The 17,130-nt window shown below is 41.9% G+C and overlaps 1 long non-coding RNA gene across 3 annotated transcripts; it reads left to right on the top strand.

Annotated features, from left to right (window-relative positions):
- The first annotated feature begins 37 nt into the window (after positions 1–37).
- On the top strand, positions 38–4,417 carry LOC120582755 (uncharacterized). Of its 3 annotated transcripts, XR_005647632.1 has the most exons (6): positions 38–263; positions 821–946; positions 1,927–2,070; positions 2,247–2,339; positions 2,711–2,959; positions 3,838–4,417. It is a non-coding gene; the product is annotated as an uncharacterized LOC120582755 (long non-coding RNA). The 3 variants fall into 3 exon arrangements; XR_005647630.1 differs by lacking the exon at positions 821–946 and having other exon boundaries at positions 46–263; XR_005647631.1 differs by lacking the exons at positions 821–946; positions 2,711–2,959 and having other exon boundaries at positions 52–263.
- Positions 4,418–17,130: the final 12,713 nt, after the last annotated feature.

Genomic DNA, 17,130 nt, shown 5'->3' with positions numbered 1-17,130 from the left:
ATACTCAGGAAAATGTAGAAGGGTCAGAGTGACAGGATGTGCTGGATGGCATTTGCTACTTAGGTCAAGTTTGCAGGGGAGATCTTCCCATTCACGTAATATTTAAACAGAAACCTGAATGAAGTTGAGTGCTTAGGCTATGAGTCTACCTGGGGTGGAACTGTTCCTGCAGAGAGAGCTGTACGTAAAAAGACACAGATGTGCCAGGGTGTCTCACCTGTCAGAGGAACAGCGCGGGAGATCACAGAGGCAGGGTGAGCAAGGTGAGGACAGTGGGGAATACGGTCTGAGGGGTGAGGGTCCAGGTCAATGCGAAGACTTTGCTTTTGTTCTGAGTGAGATGAGAATTCAGTGGCGTGAGACATGATTTCTTCATGGAATGAGTTACTCTGGCCCGAGGAGCGGGCAAGACCACTCGCCTAGCGCTTGCTGTGGGTTAGGGTCTAAACATCCTTTAAAGTAATTTACGTGTGTGAGTAATTTATAGGTACTCACAACAGCTCTGTGAGGTAGGCATTAGTACTGTATCTACTTTGCAGGTGAGGAAATTTAGGTATAAAGAGATTAAATAATTGACCCAAGGCCTCACAGGTTATTGGTGAGTGGGACCAGGCTGGTGGCCTCAGAGGTGGTTGTATACAGATGTATCTTGAAGACAGAGTTGATGGGATGTACTGATGGAATATTTTCAATATTTTAACCATCATAACTCCCATTTATCAAACATAATGTGCAGGCTTCAGGGTTAGGTTCTTTATGAAAATTATCTAATGCAAATTTCACAAGGACTATATAAATTAGCTACTGTTGTTTCCCACAGTTTATAACTGTGGAAGACAAGACCTACAGAATCAAAAGGATTTATTTGCAGTCATAGCTGGCAAGTGTTGGGGGTTCTGATCCCATAGCCTGTGGGCCAATGAGGCACCGTCCTCCCTTTCCCCAGGTCCACTTCCCCGCCCCTATGTTTGTACAGGAACTTTTGCATCGGTCTCTAATCTCTGGCTCTGGGTTTGTCCTTTGGACTTGAAAACACGCTAGGCTTAGATATTACTTTCTGCGAGGACCTACCTCTTTCAGCCCTTAGTCTGTATTTTCTATATCGTATAATGTCCTATCACGACTCATATGACGTATATCATATCATATCTGCTATATGCGATATAGACTGAATGGTGCTCCTTCAGATTCATATGTTGAAGCCCTTATCCCCAGGGTGATGGCATTTGGAGATGAGGCCTTTGGGACATGATTAGATTTGGGTAAGTTCTTGAGGGCGATGCCCCCACGATGGGATTAGTGGCCTTGTAAGAAGAGACACCGGAGAGCTTGCTGTGTCTCCACCATGTGAGGACACAGCAGCCATCTGCAAGCTGAGAGGAAAGCCTTCAGCAGAACCCAACCATACTGGCATCCTGATCTTGAACTTTCAGCCCTCAGAACTGGGAGAAAATAAATTTCTGTTGGTTAAGCCACCCAATCTGTGGTATTCTGTTGTGGCGGCCTGAGCTAAGACAGTATGTATCATATCACATATTAGATGTACTATATAATAATATATTATATATGATGTACTATATAATAATATATTATTTCTATTTTACACAAGTCTATTTCTTCTTTTTGTCTGCCTGCTTCATCATTCATCTCCAGAAGCCTGCAGATTACCTAGAACAGAGTAGGCATATAGTAATATTTGGTGAATGCATAAAGAAAAGAATGAATCTAATTGCAGCCACCTGGATGACTACCACTGCCAATTAAAGAATCCCCAACCTGACCATTGTCTGTTTGGTCAGTGTCTCTAGGGAACCTTTTTTCTGGGTTCAGTGGAAGATCCAGCCAAGACGCTTCTTGGTCTCACCAATGCATTCAGTTCATCAGCACTTTCGGAGCTAATCCCAGGTCTGTACCTTCATTCCTCAGGGATCCAGGCAAGTCATTTCCCCTCCTTGAGCTTCAGCTGCCTCATCGACACTGAGTGCAACACTAGGCTTCAGCATGTGACAAAAGCAGACTGTAATGTAAAGATCATCATCTGAGACAAAACTGGAAATTACGGAGAGAAGGGTGAATCGGAAAGCCTTCCATGCCAGTGATTCTTCCTGGGATCCAAGTGGTCATTCGCTGTGTGCAGAGCTCCGGGTGGTGGGGACAGAAAAGGCTGCGATTGCCTTCGGCGGCGGAGCTCCGAGTCTGGGAAACTCGTCCAACACTGAGCTGTGTTTCGTCATCTCTTTCAACAGGCCGCCCGGACCAGGAGCTGAGAATCGATTTGCGGTGCTCAAGTGCTCCCCCATTTCCGGAGGGGCAGTGTCTCTGAATATTTAACAAGGCAGGTAATAGTCCTAAATGGAGTTGGAATTGAGTCGGGTGGTTTGGGTCAGCCGCAGCCTGGATTATAGAGCTGAAAAGAGAGGACGGACGATTTTAATTGATTTGGGGCCTATTTTTTCTTACTTTATTTGCCACTTTAAATCTATGTACTTTGCTCTCGGCCGCTTCGTGTCTGGATAATAGAAAACGTTTTCTGAAAGTGGTTAACTGGACAGGCTTTCATTTGTACCTGGGCTACCCCAGGGGGCACATGTAACTCCTGAAAGTTTATAGTTCTCTATGCAGCTAGGAGTCATTTGTTCATTCACTTATTCACTCATTCATTTGTTCTTTCATTCATTCTTTCAAACAGCTTTGATTGAATTCTTACTAGTGCACGGAAAAATGCTTGCTCTTTGCAAAAATAAAGAAAAGAAAGGCAAGTGAAATGTTTCTGCTCTGAAGAAACTCCCAGTCTAAGAGAACAGCCATGTGAGGCAGGATAAGATGATGAGACGTGCTGAGCCCACTAGAAAGAATGGACACGACTCGGCCTGGCTTGGATCGTCCATCAAAGAAAACGCATCATCATATTTATCTTTGGTTGATCTCTACTCCTTTTATCTCAGCACTCAATAGTCAAGTAAGCAAATCATTGACTATCTTGAGGATTTTGTTTCCTGAAATGAGTTATTTGACTAGATTTTAACAAGTTCCCTGACATCTGTAGGAAAGCACGACATTTTCTAGGAATCGACGTACTCGTTTGCCTGGGAGGCAGCATTTCAGAGTGGTTAAGAGACTGTCTTTGGAATCAGATGGCTTGGATTGCAATTCTGAATCTACTTCTCACTGGCTCTATCCCACAGGAAAATTGTTTAAACTCCATGAGCCAAAATTTCCTATTTGTAAAATGGTGTTTGTAGCAGGAACACCTTCATAAGGTGCCTGGAAAATAGCATTTAATTAATATAATCTATGACTGTGGAAAAATATTTGAAGCTCCATGAAAACCTATTGCATTTGTAAGAAGAGACCATTGGTATATACAGAATCTACTAGCCCAAATACAAAATTAGTTCAGAGGTTCTCAGCCCCGGGAGATTTTGCTCGAGAGGGGACATTTAGCAACACGAGGAAACATTTTTGGTTTTCACAATTCAGGGAGTGGGTGCTAATGGTCTGATGACCAGAAGCCAATGATGCTGATGAAAATCCTACAACATACAGGGCAGACTCCATCACAGAGAATCGTTTGACCTGAAATGTGAACAGAATTGAGGTTGAGATTAGTTAAAGGCATTTGCTTAGCATGACAAGAGACATTTTAGCGACTTTTTCTCTAAGCATAACTGAGAAATATTTATTCATCGATTAGTACTTATTAATCAAAATCGAGCACAGCGGCTTGTCTCTTCCCTGGGAGCTCAGGAAAGTGGCCCAGCAGCTGGTGAAAGAGTCACTTGTGGGGCCTCTGAGATGAGGAGGGAGACTGAATACAACGTCTTTGAATTATTTCAGGAAAAAATGAAAACGTAGCCTGGAGTCAATAGGGCATCCAGGAAAGATTGGGGAGAGCAGGAAGAGGATATGACAAAAGGAAAATGTGGATCGGAGAGTCTGCGGTCACTGTGACGTGGGAGGGCCTCTGCGAAGCTTCCGTGACTTGTCCACACCTCCAGTTTAACCAGCCAGCCTCCCACGTGGCTGCCCCTGTACACCCTGCATCCTGCCATCATGTGACACCCCCAGATCTCCCAACATGCTGCAGGCTTTGCTCACGCTGCTCTCTCTTCCTGCGGCTCTTTCTGGCACCCTTGTCCACCAAATTAGAGTGAAACGTTTTTTGAGATGTCGCTTCTGTACTATCTTCTCTGAGTCCTCAGCAGAGAAAATTCATGACTTCCTCTCCGCTCCATTACACACTGAATAGACACCCAGCGTGTTCCCTAGCCCTGTGTTGTGTAATCTGACCTGTCTGCTGTGAGTCACCTAAGAGCAGGACCCTTGAACTCTGTCATCTTTGTTTCTCAGATGCCTTACATGCTTCTGGCATGAACTGGATGCTCTGTCAATATTGGCTGAATAAATTAAAATTACTGAAACCATTGCTGCTTCTAAAATTTTCTCTTTTGTAAGATAAAAGAAACTTGATGGTATGGAAGACCCCCTGAAGAAGAAATGAACTAAAATAGATACAGCTTTATAATTACATATTCACTCACACATTGGATATTATTTCCCTCATCACAGGGTTGACCTCCAAGGCCCCTGTGGTGGCCATGAGGTTCATGTTGTTTAACAAAATAGTTGAAAGCTACACTCACATGATACTGTTTATTCATTCATTCACTTGCTTATTTATTCATTCCTCAGATGTTTATTGACTCCTGGTCTGTGTAGACACTATGCCAGTGGCAGGGCTATTATAATGCATGGGATAGATATGGCACCTGCTCTCAGAGAGCACAGAGTTCCCTGGAGAAGGCTGGTACAAGGGCATTTGATTCAATGGTAGTCAGGGCAATGAAAGCAAAGGACCAAGAGCTGTGATACGATGGCTTTGTGATGTTTCAGCATGGCCAGGCTGTTCTACATCTCCAGAACTCCCCTTCTGCTGTATGTTTCTAGTTGGGTCGGGAGACGAGGAATATTAGAGAGTGGGAAGCCAGCCAGTGACTGTTTTGTAGCTATGCTAACTTTTTCCCAGTTACCCAGACACGAGTCTTAGTGCTTCTGCAAAGGGATTTTATCAGCATCATATAAAGTTTCCAATTAGCTCATTGTTTTAAAAGTTAATCTAAAGAGAGTATTCTGGGTGGGTGTGACTTAATCAGGTGGAAGCCCTTTAAAAAGAGACTGGGGCCTTCTTGATCATTAGAGACTCTAAGTATCACATGGGCCTGTGACCGTGCTCTTCTCCCCCAAGATCGTTCCTAACTCCATGTCCAGGCTGGCTTAGCCAGTTCCTGCACCCTTCCAAACCAACTCCCTGTGTGTGTAAATATATATGAATATGTACACATATGTGAGATCTACAACATACATATGTGTATGTGCATGCATGCATGCGTGTGTGTGTGTGTCTGTGTGTCTGTGTGCATACCATATATATCTGTTTCTGTTCCTCTGGTTGCAGCCTGCCTAATACCTGTCAACACGCATTGTAGTTCTGTGGTTCAGAGATGGCCTCCTGGAGAAGTGAGTTGAACTATGAAGAATGAACAGGGAGGAATGAGTTAGAAGGGAACAATGTGTGTGACTTGTGGCCAGGATGGTGTGTCTGAAGATGGAATGCGAGGAGGGGAGTTTAGAGATGTTAGCAGGGGCAAAGGGTAGAGATCCATGTAGACAGAGCCAAAAATTATAGTGGTTCCTTTGTTTGTTTTGATAAGGCTGAACATGAAATTTGGAAAGACGGAACATAGTTCCAGTAACTATACAGCAGGTGTCACAGATGACTGAGCATCATTATTCAGAAAATGACTGAGATTTTAATAGTCTAGTATCTATCTCTATGTCTATTACCAACCTATCATCTATCTATCTATCATCTATCTATCTATCTATCTATCTATCTATCTATCTATCTATCTATCTATCAATCATCTATTTATCTACGTATCAATCATCCATTATCTATCATCTATTATCTACCAATTTAGTTCCTTCATCTCTACTACTCGTGACCTGTTATTTCTTCCTCTGTGCTACTCATTAGCTTCTCCAGAACTCAAGACTTCTGTTACTGCCTTTCTTTAGGTACTCCTTTGCAGCATCCTGTGTTCACTCTAGAGATTAACAAGTGATATTATTTCTGGTCATGGGTTGGTCAATCTTTATTGGGTTTAGGACTATTTTAGATAAGAGTCTTGTTTCAGCAATCTCCCTTGCAGCTTACAATAGTCGTAAAAAAATGGTCTTGCTGACAGCATTAGGGAGATGCACAAAGTTAACTTGAAGACTTTTGTGGGAGCCGACTGGCCAATGGCATCACCACGTCTCTCCTTGCTAAATACGAGTTCATGTCAGCATCTGGTGTCAGCCCTACTAAAACACTAATAATTGATCAAGGCTTGCCTCTATTCAACCTTTTAGATTACAATTTACATACAAACAAACACATGTTCTTGGCGCTGCCATGTCAACAACTATTATGGGTTCATTTCTGTCAGAATGGTATTTGGCAGAGATAAAAGTTTCAAAGAGAAATTGTGGCTAGATGGGCTATTTATGTGCCTTTATTCATTCTGGGTTGAATAGTAGAGATCAACTCAGAGTTACTCTATTTATATAACTGTCAATAATAAAATCTTTAGCTCTTTACCTTGGGACTTATAAAGGTTTTTGTTGAAAAAGTATGTACTCTGGAAAGAAAATGTTGTAATTTTTGTTATGTGATTAGTTAATCAATATGTAATCATAAGTATTAGTCAATGGAAACATTTAGATTATCATTAAAACTGCTAGAAACCCTTTACCAAGGTTTTTCCTTCGTGCCTTCATGTTCCACTGCTATTTTCTTGGGAGGAGGGTAAAGAGTTCAACTCTGTCCAGGGTATTTCTTATATCAGGATATTGAATCTTTACAATTTTTGTGGACAATACTCCAATTGTTCTACTATTGAAATGTTCTCTTCAATCGCTCCTTTCCTAATTGCTCCCAATAAATCTGGGCTTCTTATTTTACTTGCGTTTCTGAAAATTGTGCCTCTCATTGTTTGTTCAACATTCTGGCTCTGTGGTCTGTCCCCTGATACGGGACGGGAGGGAAGTTTAAGCCTTTTTTCAGGAAGGAGTCATTTCCTCAGTGCAGTCCATGCTAAAATGTGGATTCTACTATCCCTCCGAGTAACATTACTGAATATCTTCTTAGGCTGAAAAAAATCTGGAGTTCTGTTCATTTTGTTTATTGCATAGTATACTGAAAAGCATGATTCCCATTTGACAGCCGAGTCAGTTGAGGCTCACCGATAAAACTTGCCTGAGGTCACATGACTAGAAGGTATAAGCGTTTGGACTGGAACCTAGGACTCTTTGACATTATTTGTCAGTATTATCTACTGCCTTTCTACCTTTGATCTCTCCTTGAACGGAGTGCCCCGTAGCTGTGTAACGCCTGCACATACTTGAAGCATGGTCGTCATTCCTTAAAGAAATTAAAATTTCGTAGCAATGTGAAATGTTGAATCAGGAGGCCCCTGAAAGTCCTTCAGTTTGTCATCCTGCCTCGCCTCTTTTGTGTGTTTGTGACACTTCTTAGTTGAGCCTTATTAATAGCAATACTGATCAATTTTAGAAGGGCAATGGCTCTGACTGCTAAACACAGAAATCATCTTAACATGTTTTTATAGCTTGAAAGTCTCTGTCTGCTGGAAATGATAGATAAAATGTGTACACTCAGATCTGTGTAACTCCATTATGGGTTTTCCAAGGGCTATTCAAAGTCTTCGACTGTGCCCTTTGCCTCACCTTGTCAATATCTGACACTTGTGAGGAGAAAGACAACTCATTTGCAAGACTGTTGGAACCCAGCTTTGTCATTACCAGTGATGAAAGTAAAATCTAGTGTTAGCGAAGCAGGGAAAGCCGGGTGTCCATGCAAACTGTTGATCCAGAGGCCAAGTGGTGGCGGGAAAAAAAAAGGATTATCTGGTATGTTCAAATAAGTGCCTATTTAAAGTCGTTGAGGCTGGAATGAAAAACCAAACAAAACCAGATGATAAGACAGACTCCAAACTAAGGATGCAGGATCCAGAAGCCTTGGTCTTTTTAGCAGTGCTGATACCGTCAAAACTTTAAGGTGGCCCTCAGATGTCAGGTCATGGTTCCCAAGGTTCTGCTCTCCACGTTTTCACACACGTTTGAGCGTAAATGCTCCTGGGAACTGTAAGCAAACAGAGTGACTATAACAGCGTACAATGGAAAACAAAATTATCATAGTCTTGAAAAGGTGGAGTCACTTGTTTACCATTTTGGCCGTAGGAATATGGGAAAATCAGTTGGCCTCTGTAAGCCTTACATTTCTCCTTTGCAAAGTGAGAATATGAAAACTCGTGTCGAAAGGTCACTATGAGAATTCAAGGGGACAATGCAGATTACTACAATTCACATCTGAGATGCCGTGTTCGAGAGGGGTGAAGTAGCCTGGTGGCCCACTGCTTGTATGGATCATTTCTTTCATTTTCTATATTCTGGTGCTTTGGCATCTGGGGTCTTACTGACTCCAGAAGGACTGCCTCTCCCAGGGCTAGCTGGTTCCTAGACAGTAAACAACTCGCCCACTGAACATCCTTTTCAGGGGCAAATTAACCAATTTAGAGTCCAACCCGAACCATCACCTTTATTGAGCTCTCGTACTTTGGGTCACTGTCAACTCTAACCTCTCCGGGTACCAGACAGATGGCTGAGCACTAGACAACGAGGGGCAGCTCTGATGCACTACAGCCTGCTAAAATGACTTAACCTAGCCAGTCGTGAGCCCACTTGCCCTGCTTTGTCTGTTCTTTCTTGTGGACACCGCAATAAAGGCTCTCATCCAGTTTTCTCATCTCCACAGCCTCCTGACCAAACTTGATGCTCCCGAGGCCTCCCGACCCCACCCCGTGGCATGCCATTCACTCTTCTCTTTTAATGGCAGTCGTCTTTATTTCCCAATCTGTTGACCTTACTATGCCTAAATAATAATAAACCTATTGAAATACTGCTCCATCCCTCTGCATCTCAACACCCACCATCCTAGAATCTCTGGAAGGCCAGCTTGAAACCACAAAGAGAGTGTAAAGTGCTGGGCAGAAGCGAGGACCCTCGTTAGGGCGAGACAATGGGGGACTTGTTTGTATTACATTTTTCCTCTTGATCTGCCAGACACTACGGCTAATGGCAACTATTTCTCTCCACCTTTCTTTCATTCATGCTATTATTCTCAATGGATTCCTATTGACAGGTCAAGATAGCCTGCTCTAAATTTTTTTCCAGTCATTTTATTCTGTAACTCTATATGTGCTAACATGAACCTTAAATGCACCTGTTATAGCGGTGCACTACTCACTTCTGGTGACATGCTGCCAGCCGAAGTGATCCCTGTGGGTGCTTTTTCTGAAAGAAGCTTGTTTAGTCCACGCCTGACAGTCCAATTCCACAGTCCAGAGAGAAACCTCAGTGAGATGCTGGCAGGAATTAGGGAGCAAGCATGGGGCTGGTCGACCTTTCTTATCAGCCATTTCCTTTTCATCCCTGGTACACAGCATTTCAGAAAATCATTCATTCACTTCGATGAGTCACGCTTCTGTGCCAGGCACGTGCCTAGTACTAAAGATACGGATACAAATAAATTACAACTGCTGGAATTCAGACTGGTTGCTGTAATTGCTGGCCAAATGCGTAGCCGGGTACACAAACATGCCCTTATTCGATTCCCAAATCTTAAGATCTGCATTTGGTACTGTGTGGGGAGAGAGTTAGACCATCTACAAGGTGACTCACTATCTAGTAAGGGACACACAGCATATGCTATGAGGTAAGAAGTAAGTGCCCTGAGAAAAATAAGAGCTAAATCTAATGGACATCTGAGAGAAAAAGAGAGTATATTTAGTTGGGAGGCGTGGGCTATCAAGAAAAATAGGCCTGAATGAAAAAGACCTCAGTGAGCAACTGATAAAATATAAAGTCATGAGAAGAAAATAGAGAAAAAAACTTTCTGGAATGGTAAAGAGTAAACAAGAAAAAGGAGAGAATTATGGGTTACTGAGAATCGAGTTAAAGTGAGATCATTGGCGTGGACCGTAATCTAGCATGATTTGCATCCTTATAAAAAGGGGAATTTGGACATCTATCTGAATCCCAAGTCAAACAAGTGAGCTGTAAGTAACAAAAGTATTCTTTACGATTTCTTTGACTAAGTCGGCTTCACTTACTTATTTTATGGTCCTGTCCACGTGAGATACTGTGACTCCTATTCCAATAAAAACCACCTCTTTTTTTTGAAAATCAATATGTATAGGACTTGAACATTCAAAACACTCTAAGGAACACGAAGGCAGAAATTTTACCTGTTTTATTGTTCCATCTTCACTGTCTAGAAAATAATCTGGTTCTTAGTAGGTGCTCAATTAGTATCTATTGAATGAATGAAGGAGTGACTCATATCTGGTTAAATATAGAGTTGGGATTTGTCCCTATGTTTTCTGATTTTTCAACCTACTACAATTGTCACCTCATCAATATAGTGAGTGCTATTAATAGTCTGTTCCACACATCTTCGGTCCACCTAAGTTTATACATCGAAGACAGTTCCCAGCATGTGTTCATCTTCCCACCTCAATCAGCCATTTTTTCTCTTCTCTGCTCATGTTTTCCTTCTGTGGGCAAGGAGGCACAACCCAGAAATGCATAGCCCCAGGAATGCCCTAGGAGCAACCCTCAACGAACGGGGAAATAGGGCCAGTAAATTGATGCCCCAGGCTTCCCACCTTCTGGTGAAGCAATTCTGAGATGCGTTTCATGTGGTGGCTCAGAGGGTCCCGGGGGAGAACTGAACCTAGTTTTCTATACTAGCTACATGTTTAGGATAGTTTTAGAGAGACTTAAAATATCACGGCCATGCCTTATCTCTGAAGCTCATCACAACTTTCTGCAGTGGAAAGACATAACCATTCCAAAATCTTTATATACATGTAAACCTCACAAGTCTTTATGAAGCAGAACTATTATTCCTAATTTAGAGATGAGGTAACCGAAGCTCAGAGAGGCTAACTTATCCAATACAGGAACCGCAAATGCCATAGTGGCTGGGATTTTCATCTAGCTCTGTCAAAACACAAATGTCATGTGCTTTCAGCCATGATGGGGTACATTCCTGCTTTTCTGGGCTAAGGTGGTCAAAAGAGCTAATTAAAATCTTGTTTTAATAGTTGATTTAAGAATCTCGATTTCACCCAGTTCATTAGCAAGCGTTTTTTTTTTTCAGCATTCTGGGATCCTGCACTGAAGAAAAGATTTATACCTTATAAATCACAGCTTCTTGTCTTCTCACCATTCCTCTTAAGTTCTTAAGGGGCAAGATGTTGGAAAATGAAAAAATTGGGAAAAAGAAATAGAAAAAGATAAAATCAAGTCTTTTCAGTTTTACACCTCAAAGCCATTTTGAAGATACATGGCAATACCCAAGGGATAGAGTTGACCTTGGCCTTCAGACAAGCCCCTGGTGGGGTTTTCTACTTGTTGGTTTTACTTATGTGATTTTAGCCTGACAGTATTTTGTGCCATCAGACACATTTTTAAATTTAGGATCATATAGTGGCATTAATTATGTGTGCCTTTTAAAATTATTCTAGAGTAATTTATTTAAATTATTCTAGAGTCAATTATTTACTAGCGTAATAGTAAAGTGAAGAAAATATTAAACAATGACCAGGGGCTCCATTGTAGGAAAATCAGAAGTGATGGAGGAGGGAGGTGGAGAGAGAAGGTCCGTGTGAGTTGTGAAGATTTTCTCTAGGGGAAGACGCGACCCCCAGGGTCTGCATAAATCACGTAGATGGTTATGAAGGCTGGATTCCAACCCTATTCGAGCTTGGAACCATTTGGTTAGTCACAGCAACACTCTTTTGGACAGGAAGTGCATCTCAGTCACATTTTATACATAACAGAGAGATGAAGTGACCTTCCAAAGTTCAGTCAGTTGAAAAGCTGGGATCCACACCAAGGCAGTCTGGTTCTTGAGCCTGTGCTTAACTGCTGTGCAGTGCCGCTCAGCGCATTCTGTAAGCTTAAACCTATTATCCCATATTAGTAACATTTAACTACGATTAATTAGGGAGGCCTCGCTTACTAAGGGAACAGAGACATTCTTAACCTTCATTTTGGTTTTCTTCTTAATGACGTGAAACAGATGGTTGGTTGCCAGTGAGTGAATTGTGTGTTCGCTTTCATTCTTCCCGTGTACTTCCCACTCCCTTTATCCAGCTCTTCTCTTTAGTGCTCGAATAAAAGAACTATTCCCCTACTAATTCCGTAAAACTGATGCATGTTTGGGATGGAGATTTCCAAGCCCTCTTTCAGAGTCTATCGCAAGTTCAGATTATTTGCCAAGAAGGATCGGTGCATTTATGACGTGTGTTTAGACCAAGGTACTAGGATGGAAATGGGAACGAACTCAAGAGCTACCATGCCTTGTGGTTCTCAGTATTTTCCACAGTTTGCAAAAAGCTGGCGATGGGATTTCTCAGCGGAAGCAGCTCTTTTAATGATTGGAGGATTTACATTAATGGCATGACTGTCCAGCTGTTGAGAAAAAAAGTATACTTCCCAGTGTTCCTTTTCAGTGCCCCTGGACCAGCTCTAGAACGAAGCCCCTCACATTACACATGCACCATCGCTCCCACCGCTGCATCGTTGCCTGGCAACTGCCGTGCAAGATGGGAAAGAGACAAATGGATAACCAGGAAAAGCCCCAGCCTTGTAATTTCTCACACCATTGTGGAAAGGCACAAAGTGAGAGCTCAGCCTTAATGCCATCTCAAAATTGCAGCCTGAAGATATTTTTGTTACAAAAATATCCATTAGTATCCACCACACTTAAAATCAGGGGCTTCTTTAGGTCTTAAAGCTGCAATGGTTCAGGTAGCGATCGGTATTTATAACCCTGATTACATTGCTAACTACTAGGGAGATACTAGTGGTAAGCGATCCGATAGATAAGATGCAGGTAAATTGATGTAGAGAAGTCAATCAATCACTCATGCAAACTTTACTGAGGACTTATTAGAAACACTAATAGCTGTCATTTAATGACTACCTTTTATGTGTGCAGCTTCATGCTAAATGCTCTATACATCACCTAATGCTTAAGCATCACTTAATGCTTAAGACACTTTCGTGAGATAGGATCTATTATTCTTGCCTTAGAGATAAGAAAATTACTTCTCAGACAGGTTAAATAAATTGTTCAGTGTCATGCAGCATGTCAGATTGGAACCTAGGGCTGTTTGACGCCACAGTCTTTTAACCTCTAAGATCATCTGTCTACTCACTTGCTACTCACCAATCCCCGTGCCAGTTTCTGAGATATTTTACAAGGCCAGCCATTCCAAAAGTTCTTGTCATGTGTCTACCATATTGCAGTATACAGCTGATGGATTGAGGCTGTCTTATTAATTCTATTCCCCTCTTTAACTTCTTTATACTTTCTTCGATGGTTTAGAAGTCAGGTGGAGACCTGGATTCTAATACTGACGCTACGACTTAGAAGTTTATGTAAATAGTGCTGAATCAAGTTGTAGCGTCTATAATTATTAGCCCAGAATAATTTTGTTAATCATCTTTGTCAAGAACTGTGAAGGATCTGAGATTTTTATCATTTGTAAGCTCATAAGTGACTATGCCACACACAGATGCTGGCAGAATATACGAGGTTCCTGGGTCAGTAGCAAGGGACTTGACTACTCATGGTACAGAAGACGGTGTGAGCTTCACGTTCACACTGGTTTCCCATGGGGTGATGTGAAGTGGCCCACATAGGGACTGTGTACTCAATGAACTTGCTTTACAGCTGCGGAACTTCAAACTTAGAAATCCTCAATCTTTGAAAAGGACTCCTCGCAAACGTGCCCAACATCTTCCCCGGGAGGAGACATCATCTTCATTGTACTGACTAGGAAAACAGTCTTCCCCGTGCTCTGGAGGGAAACATGATCTCTCTCTTCCAAAGATATTTGTTAATCCATTACGATGGCTGATGTAAGACATGGAGAAGTGTGGGATGTTCATGGAGGATTGTCCAGTAACAGTATATCAAGTCATCGAAAAATTCATGAGAAAATTGCCTGCATAGTGTCTAGATAGAGAACTAATATGTGTTTCTTGAAAAAAAAAATGAATGAAATCAAATAATTGTCTGATATTGGGATCCAAATGAATGGGGTTGGGAAAATAGAAAAAAAATAGGCACTCACAGAACATTTTAATTTTATAGTTGGTTCCATAGCTTTTATCTGTGGGACCCTGGATACGTTACATCCCTTCTCTGAGTCTTGTATTTCTCATCTGTAAAATGGAAATTATAACAAAAATGCTTCAGAGTTATGGTGGTAACTACATGAGACTCTGTATGTGTGCATGTGTGTAGATAGATACATATTGCCTGTCACATAGAAAGAAACAATATATTAATAGGAACTCTTACTTTAAAGTAAAAAAAAAAATTCAAACCAACAATCAGATAAAAGCAAAGACACATAGGGATGTCTCATGGAACCCCGGTGCGGAAATGCTTTTAGCTTCCAGGAAAGATGGGGAAGGGACTGGAGCAGCATGGGAATCCTTTCTGCTTCTCCTTATTGTTGCTTTTTATTTGTTTGTTTCACTTTTTGGTGTGACTATGTCTTTTCTCTATGGTTCACTTTGATCTGAGAGCAATCGGAAATCATTGGATGGCTTTATTCAGCCATGATCACATGCAAACTTCAGAAATGACATCCTGGCTATGGGGCAGAGAACGGCTGAAAGGGAGAAAGACAGGAGATGTGAAAACCAGTCAAGAGTTCTTGTGGGTGAGAGGTCACGTGAACTTGAGAAGACAGGTGGCCGGACTTCGGAATTAGTTGGAAAGTAGGTTCAGCATGGCTTGGAGCCTAGTTTCATTCTTTAGGATGACAAATGTAGAAAATACATTCCCTGTGACAGAAACCTGGAAGGAGGAGGTTTGGGTGGGGACTCATGAATCAAGCTATGGGCGAGTGGACAGCAACAGATAAGCAGAGATGGCCAGTTGGCAAGTTTAAATCGCAGACATGCTTATTACCACCCCAAAGTGAAGATCAGGACCACAAAACATAGAAAGTATAGGAAAGTAGATGACAAAAAGCCAAAAGAGTAAAATGGGGTTTGGGGATTAATAAAGAACTATGGACACATACCGAAATTTAAGGGACTGGTTCACTTCTAATTTCTGTTGTTTTATAACTATGAAAACACCTCCGAAAGTTCAAACTGAAGAATAAAGTTAGAGCTGAGGCAATCAGCGTAAATAAACACATGATAAGCATCAACTCTAGGGAATCCCCTTGGGGAGTCTTGCTGTGGCCTCTTGGGGCCACAGACACTGAGATCCGAATGGGTGATGGTAGCTTTCCTGCATGGCTACTTATTCCAGCATCCCGATGGGCGTTTTTATGTTGTCTTATGGGATTCTTCACCTTTCATACCTCTGGTGGACAGAACAGAACATTCAGAGAGTTCCTGCCCAGTCCTGCTTGTTCGGGAGGATGCAACTACCTTCCTCGCGCTGGTCTAGGTTTGCTATTGTGCCAACCGAAAGCTGTAAATACAGTAAGGCTCTAGGTTACGGCCTCCTTCACGGATCACGTGGTCCTTATTTTCTAGAGCGCATGCTCACAATAGACCGCATTGTGAGCAACGTTGCAAGGGCTTCGCTTGCGAAAGCACAGAGCACAGCGGGAGTTGAGGGAGGGTGAAGGTGGGTGGTTCAGTGGAAACTCCTTCCTCGCGGGTGTGACAGGCACCATGGCTGCAGTCCCACATCCCCAGAAGTGCTGCAGATGGCAAGGCCTATTCAAAGCTTTCTAGAATATTCATATTCCTGGGCGAATTCACATGAAGCGCAGCCAATCTTTCAATAGTTAAAAAACAAACAAACAAAATAAAATAACAAAATAAACATAATTTCCTCTTGAAACAGCATGATTCTCACGAAAGTACATTGGGGTGAAGAATGAGGCTGAGGCTGTACGCCAAGCAAGGTCATGAAATAGCCTTGCCATTTTTATCTCTCTGAAATCCAGTGTTTACTCATTTTTTCAGGGGGAAAAAAAAATGACACAATAGCTGGACTAAAACTTCGTAGCATTTATGAAAAGTGAAAAGTTTTAGAATATGTTCGCTATGTCATTTTTTTCAGTCGTGTAATCCTGGGGAAATTATTCAAATTATTTATTTTTCTTTACCTTTATAATCAAGATGTTAATACATAACCTGAGTTAATTCCTATTAACTATATAGAGACGTGTCTGGCATACAGTAGCATGGGCTCGATAAATGTTAGCTATGAATATTATTATTTTTCCATTATAAATGAGAAAGTGGAAATTCAGAGCATTTAAAAAATGTTCTAAGCTCTCACAAGTAGTAAACAGAAATCTTAGAGTTTCATCTCAGACCAACAAGACGTCTTCCTCTCCAAAGCTAGGCAGTATCTTTGTCTTTGCAGATTTCACCCAGGGCAGCACAGGCGATGCCTTTGCAAGTGCCTGCTTGCCTCCAGTAGTTAATGGTTGTTTTAAGAGCTCCTACTGTTAGTCCCTGCCCGTATTGGTCTCGTTGGAACTTTTATTTATCTCGTGTTTGTCAAGTACAGACAAACACACATAATATTAATTAACAGCAGTTATAAATTCAGTTCAGAGGCATCAAGGTGGGAATAATTTATTTGCCAGCTAAAGAAAAGGCAGTGTGAACATTGGCATAGGCTTTTCCGCATGGCTGATAGAATGGAAATTAATGATTGCCTACTGCATAGTTCAGGGACCCAAAAACCTCCAGGCAGTCATTTGGATCCAGCATATAGAAAATGTGAAGCTGGCCTCTAATCTGATGGCAACGATTATTCATGACACACAAGAAAAGGGTCATTCTTGAAGTAAATTTCACTCTGTGCTGGGCAACGGGGAAAGTGTAGCTCCTTAAAATGAGTTCAGAACTCAGGGGAGATCTTTCCTTGAAGGGAGAAACCAGATTCTCTCCTTTAGTTAAGATTAACATCTCGTGGACCCCGACTGCATGCATCTGTGCAGGATG

Source organism: Pteropus medius, unplaced genomic scaffold, assembly GCF_902729225.1.
Source record: "Pteropus medius unplaced genomic scaffold, Ma_sr-lr_union100, whole genome shotgun sequence".
In the NCBI taxonomy this organism is placed as follows: Eukaryota; Metazoa; Chordata; class Mammalia; order Chiroptera; family Pteropodidae; genus Pteropus; species Pteropus medius.
This window is presented reverse-complemented; position numbering and strand designations above follow the sequence as displayed.